We start from the raw sequence: 16941 nt of genomic DNA on the forward strand, positions 1-16941 counted from the left end.
GTGAATAAACCGTCTGTTAGTTGACCAACTTTTCAAAATGGCTTTTTGTTTTTGCAACATCATAAAATTTGAGATGTAGGTTATTACATTTCGATCTTGAAGTGATGAGCTGTATTATAATGCTAATTTCCAAAGGCATATATTTATGTTTTAAAAGTAAAAGAAAATTTGCAGTTACAATAGGTTTGTTACATACAACATATATTTTCTGGTGTCCTTTCTAAAGGACAATAAGCATTCTCACAAACATATCAGCAATGTAGAAAATTATAATTACATAATTTTGTTTCAAGGGTTTAACACTTGATGAAACTCCCCATATTCTTGAGGAGGAGGAGGAGGAGGAGGAGGAGGAGGAGGAGGACACACAAACTGATAAAACTTGAGAAACAGATATAATATCACCCATGAATGCAACAAATCCTGACTTGTCAGATGAAGATTCTGGCAAAGAAGATACCATGTCACCCAACAACTTACCTGGGAGCATGCTGAGGGCTCAAGCAGAAACATTTCAATGCTGCATTCCAACAATGATTCATACAGATGGATATGAAGAAAGCAAAGAAGAACAGATAATGGAAAATTAGTGCCAAGGAGATATTAACAGTAGAAATGTAAGTGGCACAAGTAGTAGTCACGAAAACAATAATTTAGACAAAAGTCAAACAATTACAAGCTGTAGTGAAACACAATATATTTGGCAAAGGAATGAACTCAGTGTTTCACAACATTGTGGTTGAATTATTATTTGCCAAACAGGATCAGTCTTTGTAAAATTACGGAATATGGCTACTTTTTACTTTAAGAGTGATTTGAAAATGACGAAGTACAAATGTGCTTGACAATGACACAGTTGAAATTAGTTAATTGCGTGATTAAACAAAAATTGCATTACAGCCTACTACAGACCATGTTTATGAGGCTGTGGAGCCCCACAAATACAAAACCCCTTTAGAATTATTGTCATGCTCTTTTGACAATGACATGCTGCAACATAGTGGAGAAGAGTAAAAGATATGCTGCAAGGAAGAACAAATCTGGTGACACAAGCAGTTAAGAAAGGAAATGAAAAGTTTTGTATGTATCCTGCTTCTAAATGGTTATGTTCCAGTTCCGGTACGAAGACTGCACTGGGAAAAAATGAAGATACTTTCGATGAATCTGTTGCATGTGCAGTTTTTAGATGGTAAATTCAAATCTATCTTTTCCACCCTCTACTGTTGTGATAATTTGCTCTTCATCCAAATGATAGTTCTGTAAGTACTTTTTCTCATTTCCAAGCTCTAAATTATCTGTTTCAAGATGTTGCTCCTCACCATGAAAAGCACAGTGTTGATGAGGCAATGTTACCATATTCTGGGTGCCATGGGTGCAAACAGTTTATAAGAGGCAAGTCAATTAGATATGGATAAAATTGTTGGTAGGTGCCACTTCAAGTGGTTACGTTTTATGGATGGAGCATTACCAAGGATCGAAAGCAAAAATCATAGATAAATACAAGTTGTTCAAGCTAAGACCATTCATTGTTTGGCAGTCTCCTGATATAGCCAGAGATTCAACTGACACTTTCCCTTTCCACTTTGGTTTTGACCTCTTCACAACTATACTAATTCAAGAGGAATTTAAGAACTGCAAGTTACAGAGGAACAAAAAGTATAAGGGAAAACAGATCCTCAGAGTCACTCCTTACGCTACAAAAATAAATGAAAAATAAGCCCCATGGATTCTATCATCTCGAATGACAGAGGATGCCTCCACTATGATAAGCTGGAATGCCAACAGCATAATATCTGTTGCCTCAAATGCAAATCCACTGCATGTGGTCAAAAGATACTCTAGGAAAGAAAAGAAGAAAATTTATGCCACCCAGCCACATAAATCCACATATATAACAAGAGTATGGATGGAGTGAATGGTTGTGATGAAAATATAAGTCCTTAAAGCATTTCACATTTCATTTCATTGATAACCCACTGTATCAATGTTGCTATACAAAATGCCTGGCAGTTACAGCATTACAATGGTCCAGATGTCAATCCACCACAGGGTTGCAATGGCTTTATTGAAAAGCAGTTCATACAGAAGTTGCCAATATGAAACAGAACAAACCATCTAACTTGGAAAATATTGATTCAAGATATGACAAAATTGGTCACTTCATAACACAAAAAAAAAAGGACTCCATCTTTGTCATAAAGTTTCAACTAAAAGCCAGAAGTGCAATGTTTCCCTTCATTTATCATGTTTTGCTAGTGACCACACAGAAGACTAAAGAACTGTTATACAGAAATATTGATAAAATATAAGCCTATGTTCCTATTATCCATTTAAAAGGACACACGTTTTTGATCAAATAGTATAAAATAAATACAAAATTCAATTAAATTCTTGTCTACAATTTAATTTTAATCCATTCTGTGCAGAATGGTTAATATTTTTTGAGATAAAGTTTAGCAGGCATAACTGGGCTACATTCTGATTGGCAGTATATTGCCCAGGTAATACAGCTCTTTTACCTTCAATGAATAGACATCACCTTCACCTTCATTGATACTAAAATTGGACACCGTTGCTTCATTCTCAACAGCGTTTCCTTCCTCATTGCATAAATTCTCTCTGATGTTTGAAATTTAAATTGTTTTGTGTCACAACTTCTGTCTACTAAGGCAGTATTCCCAAGTTATGTACTGTCAATTACAAACACAGTACTTATAACTGGATATATGAGAACATCTGCTCACCAAGTGGAGGAAGCACATATAAAGGTTACAGAAATGTGCAAAGCTATTGCAGCCAGTGGCTCCTTATTCTGGCAGACAGATTGAGGGCAACATTAACGAAATGGGAAGAGCTAGAGAAAAAGTGTCCAGAACCTTGGGTAAGGGGAGACTTGAGCCTGATTAGAATGAGAGACTGAGTCTGGGTGACTTTTCCATAACTTCCCCCATTTCCTAAACCTCAACATTCCTTGTCCTTAATCCCTCTTCCTTTCCCTCTAACCCCTATGTCAGAAGGAACCAACAGCTCCAAAAGCTTGTGCATTTCCATGTCCTTTATACAGTCAACCCCAAATGAACAAACCTGCTTTTAACAAGTATTTATACAGGTCCTGGCAAAAACTCCAACAAGAACAATATTATTTCTTCCCCCTTTAAGAAAAAGTCTTTTCAAGGAATAAACATAAAAGATTCTGCAAACTGAAATCCGCTTTTTACACAATTCCTAACGTGTGCAAGCCAGTTTCTGATTTATTTCAGTTTCACACTTCACGTTGTGTGATGGCATTATATGGTAATCAACTCTTTCGGCTGACACACATCTAAAACAGATTCCACTGTAGCAATACTGGAAACAGCATTTAACAAATCAGAAAGGAATTTCCACTCTAGCTCCCACACGACAATTGTCACATAATTTGAAGTCAAAGTCACAGTCACTTAGTACAAAGCAACAGATGTGAGATTGTTATTGTCAAATTTATCAGTTTTGCTTCTGTGGAATTCATCACCTTGGACAGTTTCCAGCCTATGGGCAGGTCTGTTTGGAACACAAGGCTCTCCACCGTCATCTCCTTGGTCTAATCTTCTCCTTTCTTCTGGACACATTCCTCCACCCCTTTTAGCCACCTGTCTCTCTGTCTTCCTCTTGGTCTCTTTCCTTCCAGTTTGATCTCAGGTATCCTCTTCTCCTCCTCCGTTTAACATACCCATACCACCTCAGCCTTTATTTCACTATCTCCTCCTGTAATGGTTCCACCTTCATTAACTCTCTGATTCTTTGATGTCTTAACCTGTCTATCTTTGTCATGCCAATACTGTTCCTCAAGAATTTCACCTCACTAGCTTGTGCTTTGCTTCTCTCTCCCTTTCATAACCCAGGTTTTGGATGCATATGTCAGGATCGAGACATAGTATGACCAGTATATAACCTTTTTACTGATTTGGGGTACATCCTTGCTCCATATCAAGCTTCTGACACACTTCTGAAATGCTTCTACTTTTCTCACCCATGTTGTAACCTCAGGAAAAAGCCAAGTCTAATTACAATCGTTCTCAGGCAGTACGACAGAAATAGTACATAAACATTAAGTGAGTTAAAATGTAAAGCTGGACACCGGGCGTGGCAGAAGGGTCATAAAGAAACACGACGCAGCTGGACAGCTGAGGCGGAAGTCCTAACTGTCAGGCAGCTACGCGTTGTAAGAAATTAAACAGACTCCACGTTAGAGAGAGACAAAAAGGAACTCTGTGTAGGGGACCTGTGATAAGCAGTTAATTAGGAGTATGAATAGAGAGCACTTCTGGTTAGAGAGAGAAGTCTGGGAGCAGTGAGAGAGAGAAAGAAAGAGGGCCCTTGGTGGGGCACTATATCATGAGGAGCCAATGAAGGGCTCAGGACACACTGTGTGACTATATAGGGAGAGGCACCTCTATCCCTCCATGCAGCTTCTGAAGAAAAATAAAGAAATTAATACTTAAACAGTACCAAATAAGGACAAGTTGCTTTTGACGCTATGTCATGCCAAGCGCTGGCGGGGTCGAAGAGGGAAAGCTAACAAAACTCGGGAGTATGCCCCTTGGGTCTCTCTATCAAGGTTAGGCTCCCAGAAGTGACAGTAGTCAGCATGGATAGCAGCAGCTGACTTAGGCTTAGGAGTGGGCTGTAGGCATGCAACCGGAGATAGTTGCTGATGAGCGTTTAGGTCAAAGCTGCAGGATTCTGACGTAGGATGCTAGTGTGGACAGAGAGTACTAAAGAGCTATCAGGCAGTTGGAGTGGTGAAGTTAGTCACCATCTCTGTAATAGAATTGGCCATTCTGTAGGTACAATCACTATGCAGTTAGGGTGATCTGTATTTATTTCTGAATAAACTAGAACTTGTGTAAAGTTCGCAAGAGATTAATTCCACTCACTTCCTAGCCTTGTATCATCACACCAGAGATTTCAACATCTTAGCCAGAGAATCATGAAAGAAGGTTGTATACATGGAAGAATCCTGGAGATACTAGAAGGTATCAGATAGATTATGTAATGGTAAGACAGAGATTTAGGAACCAGGTTTTAAATTGTAAGACATTTCCAGGGGCAGATGTGGACTCTGACCACAATCTATTGGTTATGAACCGTAGATTAAAACTGAAGAAACTGCAAAAAGGTGGCAATTTAAGGAGATGGGACCTGGATAAACTGAAAGAACCAGAGGTTGTACAGAGTTTCAGGGAGAGCATAGGGGAACAATTGACAGGAATGGGGGAAAGAAGTACAGTAGAAGAAGAATGGGTAGCTCTGAGGGATGAAGTAGTGAAGGCAGCAGACGATTAACTAGGTAAAAAGACGAGGGCTAGTAGAAATCCTTGGGTAACAGAAGAAATATTGAATTTAATTGAGGAAAGGAGAAAATATAAAAATGCAGTAAATGAAGCAGGCAAAAAGGAATAAAAACGTCTCAAAAATGAGATCGACAGGAAGTGCAAAACAGCTAAGCACGGACGGCTAGAGGACAAATATAAGGATGTAGAGGCATAACTCACTAAGGGTAAGATAGGTGCTGCCTACAGGAAAATTAGAGAGACCTTTGGAGATAAGAGAACCACTTGTATGAATATCAAGAGCTCAGATGGAAATCCAGTTCTAAGCAAAGAAGAGAAAGCAGGAAGGTGGGAAGAGTATATAGAGGGTCTGTAAAAGGGTGATGTACTTGAGGACAAAATTATGGAAATGGAAGAGTATGTAGATGAAAATGAAATGGGAGATACGATACTGCGTGAAGAGTTTGACAGAGCACTGAAAGACCTAAGTCTAAACAAGGCCACGGGAATAGACAACATTACATTAGAACTACTGACGGCCTTGGGAGAGCCAGTCCTGACAAAACTCTACCATCTGGTGAGCAAGATGTATGAGATAGGCAAAATACCCTCAGACTTCAAGAAGAATATAATAATTCCAATCCCAAAGAAAGCAGGTGTTGACAGATGTGAAAATAACCGAACTATCAGTTTAATAAGTCACAGCTGCAAAATACTAACACGAATTCTTTACAGTCGAATGGTAAAACTGGTAGAAGCCGACCTCGGGGAAGATCAGTTTGGATTCCGCAGAAATGTTGGAACACGTGAGGCAATACTGACCCTACGACTTATCTTAGAAGAAAGATAAAGGAAAGGCAAACCTACGTTTTTAGCATTTGCAGACTTAGAGAAAGCTTTTGACAATGTTGATTGGAATACTCTCTTTCAAATTCTGAAGGTGGCAGGGGTAAAATACAGGGAGTGACAGGCTATTTACTATTTGTACAGAAACCATATGGCAGTTATGAGTCGAGGGGCATGAAAGGGAAGCAGTGGTTGGGAAGGGAGTGAGACAGGGTTGTAGCCTCTCCCCGATGTTATTCAATCTATATATTGAGCAAGCAGTAAAGGAAACAAAAGAAAAATTTGGAGGAGGTATTAAAGTCCATGGAGAAGAAATAAAAACTTTGAGGTTCACTGATGACATTGTAATTCTATCAGAGAGAGCAAAGGACTTGGAATAGCAGTTGAACGGAATGGATAGTGTCTTGAAAGGAGGATATAAGATGAACATCAACAAAAGCAAAACGAGGATAATGGAATGTAGTCTAAGTCGGGTGATGCTGAGGGAACTGGATTAGGAAATGAGATACTTACAGTAGTAAAGGAGTTTTGCTATTTGGGGAGCAAAATAACTGATGATGGTCGATGTAGAGAGGATATAAAATGTAGACTGGCAATGGCAAGGAAAGCGTATCTGAAGAAGAGAAATTTGTTAACATCAAGTATTGATTTAAGTGTCAGGAAGTTGTTTCTGAAAGTATTTGTATGGAGTGTAGCCATGTATGGAAGTGAAACATGGATGGTAAATAGTTTGGACGAGAAGAGAATAGAAGCTTTCGAAATGTGGTGCTACAGAATAATGCTTAAAATTAGATGGGTAGATCACATAACTAATGAAGTAGTATTGAATAGTATTGGGGAGAAGAGGAGTTTGTGGCACAACTTGGCTAGAAGAAGGGACCGGTTAGTAGGACATGCTCTGAGGCACCAAGGGATCACAAATCTAGCATTGGAGGGCAGCGTGGAGGGTAAAAATCATAGAGGGAGACCAAGAGATGAATACACTAAGCAGATTCAGAAGGATGTAGGTTGCAGTAAGTACTGGGAGATGAAGCTTGCACAGGGTAGGGTAGCATGGAGAGCTGCATCAAACCAGTCTCAGGACTGAAGACCACAACAACAGCCAGAGTGAATTCTTCTTTCATTAAGGTCAACCGGCTAAATCCCTTTCACAAACCGTGTCGCTCAATCCCTTGCAAAACCCACGCTCGGGACACGACACTCACTCCTTTACTTCTGTCGTTTTTTCCATCTTCCTCTATCAGACTTTCTAGGTACTTTAAACTGTCCACTCTCCTCAATCGTTCTGCACCAATTGTTATTCCAGTTGTTCCTCTCTCCTTCGTTCTTGTTGTGGTAATCATCTCACTCTTACTTATACTAAATTTCATCCCATATTCTTGTACTGTTTGTTCCCATATGTCCAACTTCTCTTTCACTTCCTCCTCTTTATTCCCCCAAATCATCAGATAACACCATAGCATTCATCTTTCCTTCACCATTACTCTGTGGAATTACACTGTTTAATTATGGCCTGCGCATGTAGAAAGCTTACGATTCAACAAAAGCTGATCATCATAAAACTTTCCCATATGTCGAAGAAATATGATTTGGCACAGTCTTCCTTATGCAGCATTCTCAAAAACAAGGAAGAGCATCTGCATGTCCGTGTTTAGTGATGTGGAAACTATTGTTTTAAAATGGTTTCAAGGAATGAAAAGTGGCAGCTCCCTGTAAGTGAAACGTACAACAAAAAAAGGCCCAGGAAGTTGCCCTGAAGATTGGCATTAAAAATTTCAGTGCCCCAAATATTTGGCTGGAGTGCTAAAAGTCATAGTCCTCATGTCAGAGTGTAAGTGGAGGGACAGAGGCTGTAGACATAGAAGCTGTAAACCACTGAAAGAACAGTGCACTGCCAACATTGATACAGGGTTATGAGCCCAGAGACTTTTGCACACAGATGAAACCAGCATCTTTTACAATTTACTTCTTATGCAAACTTATTCTGTTAAGGGTGAAAAATGTGATGGACGTACAAAAAGTACACAAAGAATGACTGTACTGTAGTGTATAAATATGATGGAAGTGAAGTTGCCTCCAAAAATAACATTTATAGGCCCCAGCTTTTATAAAAACATAAAAACACCATCTTGTACTTAAAACAGCAATACCTGGGGGACATTTTAAATTTTTACAAGATTTTTCAGGTGTTTAGATACCAAGATTGGTGCAGTACATTGGAAATTAGTGCTTATGATTGACAGATGCCTTGCACATCCCAAGGAAACAAAATTTCCGAGAAATAAAAATGTTGTGTTTCTTCCGCCAACTGCACAAGTCATTAGCATTCCTTAACACGTTCACTGCCATCGGCGCACCAGCGCGTCCGGCCGATACTAGTGCATATGCCGTCGACGCGCCTGCGCGGCGAGACACTCAGCTGTTTCTCAGCGCCACAGTTTAGTCGGGCACAGCCATTCGGTGTGGTTCATTGCGCAGGCACTCTAAGAACGTATTGTTTTCAATTTTTGCGGGTGCGGTTCGTGTGTTTTCCCTACAGTTTTTCTCTGTTGTGGTACTGAAAATGGAAGACAATCGTGACACGGCGGGCCCTTCAGAACCTAAGAAACGTAAAACACAGGACACAAGAAACGTACAAAAACTAACGGATGCGGAATTATTACGAATATTAGAAGAAAGCGATTCGGAAACGGAACTGGCCAGTGAGGAGGACGGCGTGGAATCCAGTGAAGAGTCTGACGGAGCCGAGTTTGTTTTAGATGAGACTGTAGAAATGGCTGTGAATCCTAGCGACAGGGAAATGGCAGAAGGAGTGGTAACAAGAGATAACGCAGCTGATACAACTGTTGCGTGGGAAAGAGAGCCAGTTGGAATGATAAATTGCCCATTTATAAAAAATGAGGGACTGCTTATTCAACCGACGGAAAACACTCCCTTAGATTATTTTCGTCTTTTGCTGACGGACGAATTTCTATTGACAGTTGTAGAAGAAACAAATCGAAACGCGATTGAATTATTCCTTTCTGCGGGAACCAAAGGACAATCACGAATAAACTGTTGGAAAGATGTGACTGTTGGCGAATTGTTAGTGTTCTTGGGAGTTTTCCTGCGCATGGGAAATGTAAAGATGAGGAATTTGCAGGACTATTGGAAAAAGGACGCTTTATTCAACGTGAAAGGAATTGCCGATAGTATTTCACGAAATCGTTTTCTGCTAATACTACGTGCATTACACTTTTCTGAAAATCCAAAACAGGGCAAACCAACACCATCCGACAGGTTGTATAAAATACGTCCCGTTATCAATTTTTTCAATGAAAGGATGTGCCAAGTTTACTACCCTGGACGGGAACTGTCTCTGGACGAATCAATGATCCTTTGGCGTGGACGATTACTTTTCCGCCAATACATCAAAAACAAAAAGCACAAATATGGCATAAAGCTATATATTTTGACAACTCCCACTGGAATGGTCCTAAAATTCGCGGTATACACTGGCATGCTGGACGATTTAGGAGGAAGAGGCCATGCGCAAAAAATTGTTCTTCATTTACTAGATGAAAAGTTGAATGCTGGTCACCATGTGTACATGGACAATTACTATAACAGCTTCGCATTGGCAAAGCTGCTCCTGGATAAGAAGACCCACTGCACGGGAACTCTGAGGGCGAATAGGAAGGATACACCCAAGGAAATACAGGAAGCAAAACTACGAAAAGGTGAAGCCGTTGCCAGATTTGCGGAAGGAGTTATGATAGGTAAGTGGCGTGATAAGAGGGAGGTTTGCTACATTTCTAATGCATTTACAAATGAAATGGTTGAGGTTGAAACCAAAAGAAAGGAGAAGAAATCTAAGCCCTTGGCCATTGTAAACTACAATAAATTTATGGCGGGAGTTGATCGGCACGATCAGATGTTATCATATTACCTCTCGGAACGCAAAACCATACGCTGGTACAAGAAACTTTTTATCCACGTTGTGGAAATGATACTGACAAACGCACATGCCCTACACAATAAATATTGTGGCACAAAAATGCCCCTCCAAGAATTTAGACTCAGTATTATAAGAGCACTATTGCCACGAAAGCAGGTAGAACGGCCAGTCAGAAATCCCCAACATGTTGTGGTAAAACGAGAATCAAATGGAAAATCAAAAACACCGCGAAAAAAGTGCAGATCATGCGCCAGCCGTGGACAACGAACAGACACGATTTACGAGTGCCTAGATTGCCCAAATAAAGCAGGATATTGTTTGAATTGTTGTGTTATTCACCACCTCTAAAGGCAGATAGCACTTTCGTTGCTCATTTATTTTTCGACAGTTATGTGTCGGTACTATTCGTAAACTTTGTATTTATTTTATTTGTTTGAGAGTGTAATGGATAAAGCTCTAGATTGTTTTTTTCTTAGATTTGACATACATTTTATTTCAGAAGTTTCTTCGAGATCTTGTGTTTGTATTTGAATGTTTCTACTATATTTTTTGTCCAATAAATATGTCGTTTGTCAGTAGGATGTTTCGTTTCATTTATGAATATAAAATGAAATTGTAGTAACCTAAACTGTCACACTAACCAGGAACAATACACTAGACGCATTGGCGCGTCCACGGCCACCCGCTACAGAATATGGCCTGATATGCCACTGACGCCTTAGTGCGCCCCAAAACAACTTTGATTCACGAGAGTAAATTTGATTGTGTACTTATAAACTAAATACATGTTATATTACTTTTAGCAATATATTTTCAGATTCTATTAAGAAAAATATTGGTTACGTGGCAAAGCAAGGCCAATTACAGTGGCAGTGAACGTGTTAAACCTGGGTTTAATACATTCTGTTAATGCCAAATACTAAGTAGTAGTTTTCCAGCATTCAATTAAATTCCTTGAGAGGAAGGAAGTGATGAGGTTCTACATTCTACAGGTTGTGCACACTTGTTGCTGCCTGGATTTGTGTAACACAACAGACCGTGTTGAATAGTTATGCAAAGGCTTATTGTGGTACATCAGTTGCTGACGGAGTTGACATTGTTTCACAAGAAGAGTGGAGCAGAATCACAGATGTTCCTGAAAATGTGACATTCTAGAGGTTTGTTTCTTGTGATGATGATGATAATTTGACTTCCATAACTGAGACACATTTGAACGAGATGTGTGAAATTCTAGTGAAGGAGTACTGTGAGGTAGGAGGTGGCAGTGACGACAATGAAGAAGATCAGGAAGAGGCTGTTGCACCAAGTTTCACAGCTGCTGTGCAAGGATTTTATACACTCAGTAACTTTTCCTCTTTCAATGTAGACAAGTCAATTACAACATCAACCAACTAGAGCAACAACTTCTGTCACTGCTGTATGTTGGAAGAATAAAGTGTAAAGGACAAGGGGTAATTTTTAGGAAATATGGTGAGAAATTGTGATTTAGTGTGTTTCAGTGCGCAAAGCGCTAGCCTCACGGAGGACGGCAGATGAAAGCTGGCCGGTGCGTTATGCAGGTGACACAGTTTTGCAACGAGCGTCGGTACGTGTGTACGTGCGCGGCAGCCATTAACAGCCAGAATGCAGCATTAGCAGAATTACGCAGGCGCGGGTCGCGTGTGGTGCGGTTGCATTAGCCATCTCATCGAGAACACTAATAAACATGGCGCCGTGTAACGGGCAGATTCAGCAGCGGTCTGCACTATTTAAGGGCATCAGAGGTGGGCATGCATCGGTTCGACCGATTTGGCGTTCGGTTGCTGTTATGGCGTCATCATCAGTGACGCTGTCCCCGAGGACCGGCCAGCAGAGGGCATTGCCCACTGCTGTACCGGTGTCTGCCTGTGTCTGCCAGCATCGTCACGAGCTGCAGCATCTGCAGGAAGCGAGCTAGGCCGGGCCTCGTGCTGCCGCTGACAGAGCACGGCGTCGCGTTCCCCGGGCTGCGTGCATCAGCATATCTCCACCATGACACGAGTGGTGGGGCTGAGCTACCAGAAAATGTATTGGAAGAACCAACAATAAAGACAAAGATTGCTAAAAACAGCCACCTCGTTCTACCCAGTCATGCCCTACAACCCCGACCACATCACCCGCTCCGGTCATCCCATTACAAAAGCAAGCAACTCTTCTTCTTCTCCTCCATTCTGTTTTTTAAAATAATGTTTCTGCAAAATGTGTAACACACACACACACACACACACACACACACACACACACACACACAGTGGCTGCTAGGGGCAGCAGCAGATGCTAAGCCAGACTGGCAGGTTTGAAAATATTATCCATACCCTCTGCTGCCTCAAATGATCAGGAGTATACTGTGTGTGTGTGTGTGTGTGTGTGTGTGTGTGTGTGTGTGTGTGTGTGTGTGTAGCAGACTTTAAATAAGTTTGTGATTAAATATCTCGACTCACTTTAATTATGGTTCTGGGTCATTCCTTCTATGTAACTAGGCAAAACTGCTGATTAAAGAAGAAATATTTGGGTGCCCAGAGATTCATCAAAAAGGGGTTTTACTGCATGCATTTTCTCCTGCCACTGTTTGGTGAGCTGGTTTTTTTATCAATCCAATTACTTTGAACATAGCTGCTGTTCAGCAATGGTGAATGTAAATGAATGATTTGAGAAAAACAGCCAACCAGTTGCAGGTATAAAGTTTTACTAACATCCTTGACCATGGTCTCAACAATTGCAGAGCTGTCTTCAGCAGAAGAAATCTGTAGCCACCAACAATGGATATTATCAAAATACAGACGAATGCATCATCAACAGAAAACCTCTGAAGAGTGTTCCATGTTACTGAGGAATACACGTGGCGCCATCAAAGCAGAAACACAGTAAACAAATTTCTATTCTGTTCCTAGGAAACATATCCTATAGGATAAAATGCTTATTAGCAAATAAATATAAATTTAAAGTAGTCTTCTTCACAGACAACAGCTTAAATTAAAACCTTGTGCATACAAATATCAATGTCAGTGACCCCTTTTCTAATTTTGAGTGTTTATAAAATGATTTGCAATAATTTTCCCTGTTGCTATATTGGTCAAACTGGCAGTGTGATAAAAATTCAGTATAAAGAACGTTTACTAGGAAAGAAGGGCGGTAATGTGCACCACTACACATTTGCTCATACCTAATCATTCCCCTAAAGATCTGGGAAAAACAAATATCTAAGGACGTTAAATGATGGAAATTAGACTTTTGTGAAGAAATGGATTTTTTTGAACACTCACTCAACAGGGATGGTAATATGTCAAATTACCAGGTGCAACTTGTCACTCAACAGTTTATAGAAGGTTTTAAGTCAGTACTTCAAACCAGTTACTTTAGTTACAGTCCAATGGTGGCCTCCACTTTTCCATTTATTCTCATTAAATTTCTATTTTTCTTGTAAAGTATTCTCTCTCTATTTATTCTCATTTTTACTGTCATATTAATTTTTAAAATTTCCCTTCCTCCTCTGTTCTTTCCTCATTTTTCTACTTAAAATTTTTTCTCAATCTCTTTTTGATATAACATGGCACTTGATTCATTTCATTCTGCTTGCTATGTTCATATATTTTTCTGCAGGTGCGCCACCTACCAATGTTTGCTATTTTGTGCACTGTGAAAAGTTTGTCAGTTGCATGGCACCAGCCACAGCCTTTTAATTCCATGTGCACTTTTACGTTAAGGCTTTTATGCTTAGCCCATCTCCAGTGGGAATGTTTAATGGATTTCATTTGGTTTCACTGGTGGTCACACATATACCACCACACTTATGGTGTAGCAACTTATGTGGGGTCCAATAACGAAAATGTTCAATTGCATTCAACATAACCAACAACAACATACAATAAGTGGTTATTCAAATCGGAGGGTACACCACAAGTAACAAATACAAGCCTCCTGCAGTCTCATGAACATCACAAGTACCACCACTACTGCAACATCCATCTGTCTATGTAGGTGACTACAACAGTCATCACACCCGATGGAAATACAAAGAGAATGACGACAATGGCGATGAACTCGCAAACTGGGCTTATGAAAACAATATGTATCTCATATTTGATGCAAAGGATCGAGATTCCTTCTATTCAGCAGCATGGAGACATGGATATAACCCAGACCTATGCTTCGTGACCACAGGCAATGAAAACATACTGCTGAGAATCTCTCATAATATTCTACCAGACTTCCCACACAGGCAACATTGACATAGAAATTTGAATAACTATTCCACTGGTTACTTCCTTTCCTCGCCCGTGGTGGAATCTACAGAAAGCAAACTGGGAAATTTTTGCTAACAACCTGGGTAAGTGCCGGGGATGGACTACAAGAGGTTTGTTTGAGCAGTCATAAGCTCCGCAAAAAAAGGCAATACCTACAGGGTACCGTAAACAATATATCCCAGGATGGAACAAAGAATTTGAAAATCAATACCACGCATTTCTCAACAGCAAGGACCAAGAAATTACTGATGACTTACTACACAATCTTGATGTATCTCAATGAGAACGATGGATGGAAACTATTCAAGAACTAGACTTCAAAACATCTAGTAGAAAAGCACGGTCCCTTTTAAGAAAACTAAATGACAGCAATAAGAGCGTCCACAAAGACAGACCAATATATCCAAACAAGATTGCCTCCCATATAGTATCAACATCTAAAACTCCATGAGATAAAAACTCCATGAGATAGAGCTCACACCACTCAGATTAAGCATGAGCTCACAACATTAAAATCTCTCTGCAATGACAAAATGGAATTTTCCCGTCCATTCTCAGCAGAAGACATAACGAGCGCTCTCACAAACATAAAATCACGAAAAGCACCTGGACTTGATGGAGTCCATCTGGAGTTTCCTCTGAACTGCGGAAAATATGCGAAAAGATGGTTAGCAGAATTCTTTACAGATATTATAACACACGGCATAATCCCTCAGCACATGAAATGATCAAATATCATTGCCCTCCTAAAGCCAGGGAAACCAAGTCAAATTACACTCCTGGAAAGACTTCTCTACAACTGCATTGTCACCAAAATTCTGGAGTCAGTTCCCACGGAGCAAGCCAGGTTCCACTCCGCACACAGCTGTACAGACCAAGTTATGTCACTATACCCGGGCCACTGAAACATGTCACTTCAAGGTCACTCCCCAAGCACCGTAGAGTTGGTAGTATAACTAACAAACAAGTGAGGAACGGGAGGCGCCGCGTCTACTGAACCAATAACAGCGCGGAACAAAAGCCAGTTCTGGTGTCGACGCTACTACGTTGCTGGCTTCCGTGTAAACATTGTATGTTAGAGTGCGAACGCCTGTTGTGTTGTGTTACTGCCTCGACTACAGTTTTTGTTTGTTAAACAATATCTCCAAAACAATGTCGTTCACCAAGCGACAATCCGTTGCACTGTGGAGTGCCATTAAATAGCCAGGCTTTGAAATTACTATGGAGGATGTGCGAGTTTTATAAGCAAGAAAAAGAATTTGTTTCTGTTCATGGGCATGCATCTATTCCTGCCGATAAAAGTTTTAGAGTGTGCCTCAAAAACTCTAGGATTCAGTGAAAGAACAGTTATAAGGAAAGGGGTGCTACTTCAAGACTTACAAGACAGTGAAATAAACAGTGTGGAAGAAAGCCCCTGTGGAAGAAACAGTGTATTTTTAAGTACTCCAGGCAAGAAAAAGAAGCAGCCTCGTCCTATTACAGATATTGATTCTTTCCAATCTGATGCAAAACGTCAGCACATATACTGATACTATAAAACTAAAGAATACCCGACAATAGTGAAGTTGCTAATTTTTTTAAAAGAATGTGAACTTTTCTCTGAGGGAAAACATCAATTAACATGATATTAAAAAGTATGGGCTTTCGTTTTAAAAAGTTAGATGGACGAAAACTGTTACTAGAAAAAGCTCAAGTTGTTGCAGCTTGTACCATTTTCTTACACAAAATTGTAGGAAAGGGCATACTGTACATTTAGTCATATGGTTAGACGAAACCTGAGTCAACGGTGAAGAATCAGTTGAGAAATGCTGGACAGATGACACTCCAAATAGCAGCAGTCATTAGCCAACAGGAAGAGGATCACGATTAATTGTGGCCCATGAAGGATCTTCAAACGACTTTGTGCCTGAAGGACTTTTAATTTTTCAATCGAAAAAAAAAAAAAAAACTGACTATCATGAGGATACGGATCACCCACAGTTTCTACAGTGGTTTAAAAATTTGTTGCTCCAGTTTAGTGTTCTCACAGTTTTTGTGATGGACAAAGCACCGTACCATTCAGAGATTTTAGATAAAACTCCCACCACTAGTGACCGTAAGGAAACTATGGTGCAACAGTTGCAGACGAGAGACATTGCTACGGACATGAGCATGACAAAGCTGCTGTTATACTCGCTCATGAAACAAAATAAGCCTGTGAAGCCTAAATATGTATATACCTGAGTCTAAACAAGGCCCCGGGAGTAGACAATATTCCATTGGAACTACTGACGGCCTTGGGAGAGCCAGTCCTGACAAAACTCTACCATCTGGTGAGCAAGATGTATGAGACAGGCGAAATTCCCTCAGACTTCAAGAAGAATATAATAATTCCAATCCCAAAGAAAGCAGGTGTTGACAGATGTGAAAATTACCGAACTATCAGTTTAATAAGTCACAGCTGCAAAATACTAGTGCGAGTTCTTCACAGACGAATGGAAAAACTGGTAGAAGCCAACCTCGGCGAAGATCAGTTTGGATTCCGCAGAAATGTTGGAACACGTGAGGCAATACTGACCCTACGACTTATCTTAGAAAATAGGTT

Source organism: Schistocerca cancellata, chromosome 10 (genome assembly GCF_023864275.1).
Source record: "Schistocerca cancellata isolate TAMUIC-IGC-003103 chromosome 10, iqSchCanc2.1, whole genome shotgun sequence".
Classification (NCBI taxonomy): Eukaryota; Metazoa; Arthropoda; class Insecta; order Orthoptera; family Acrididae; genus Schistocerca; species Schistocerca cancellata.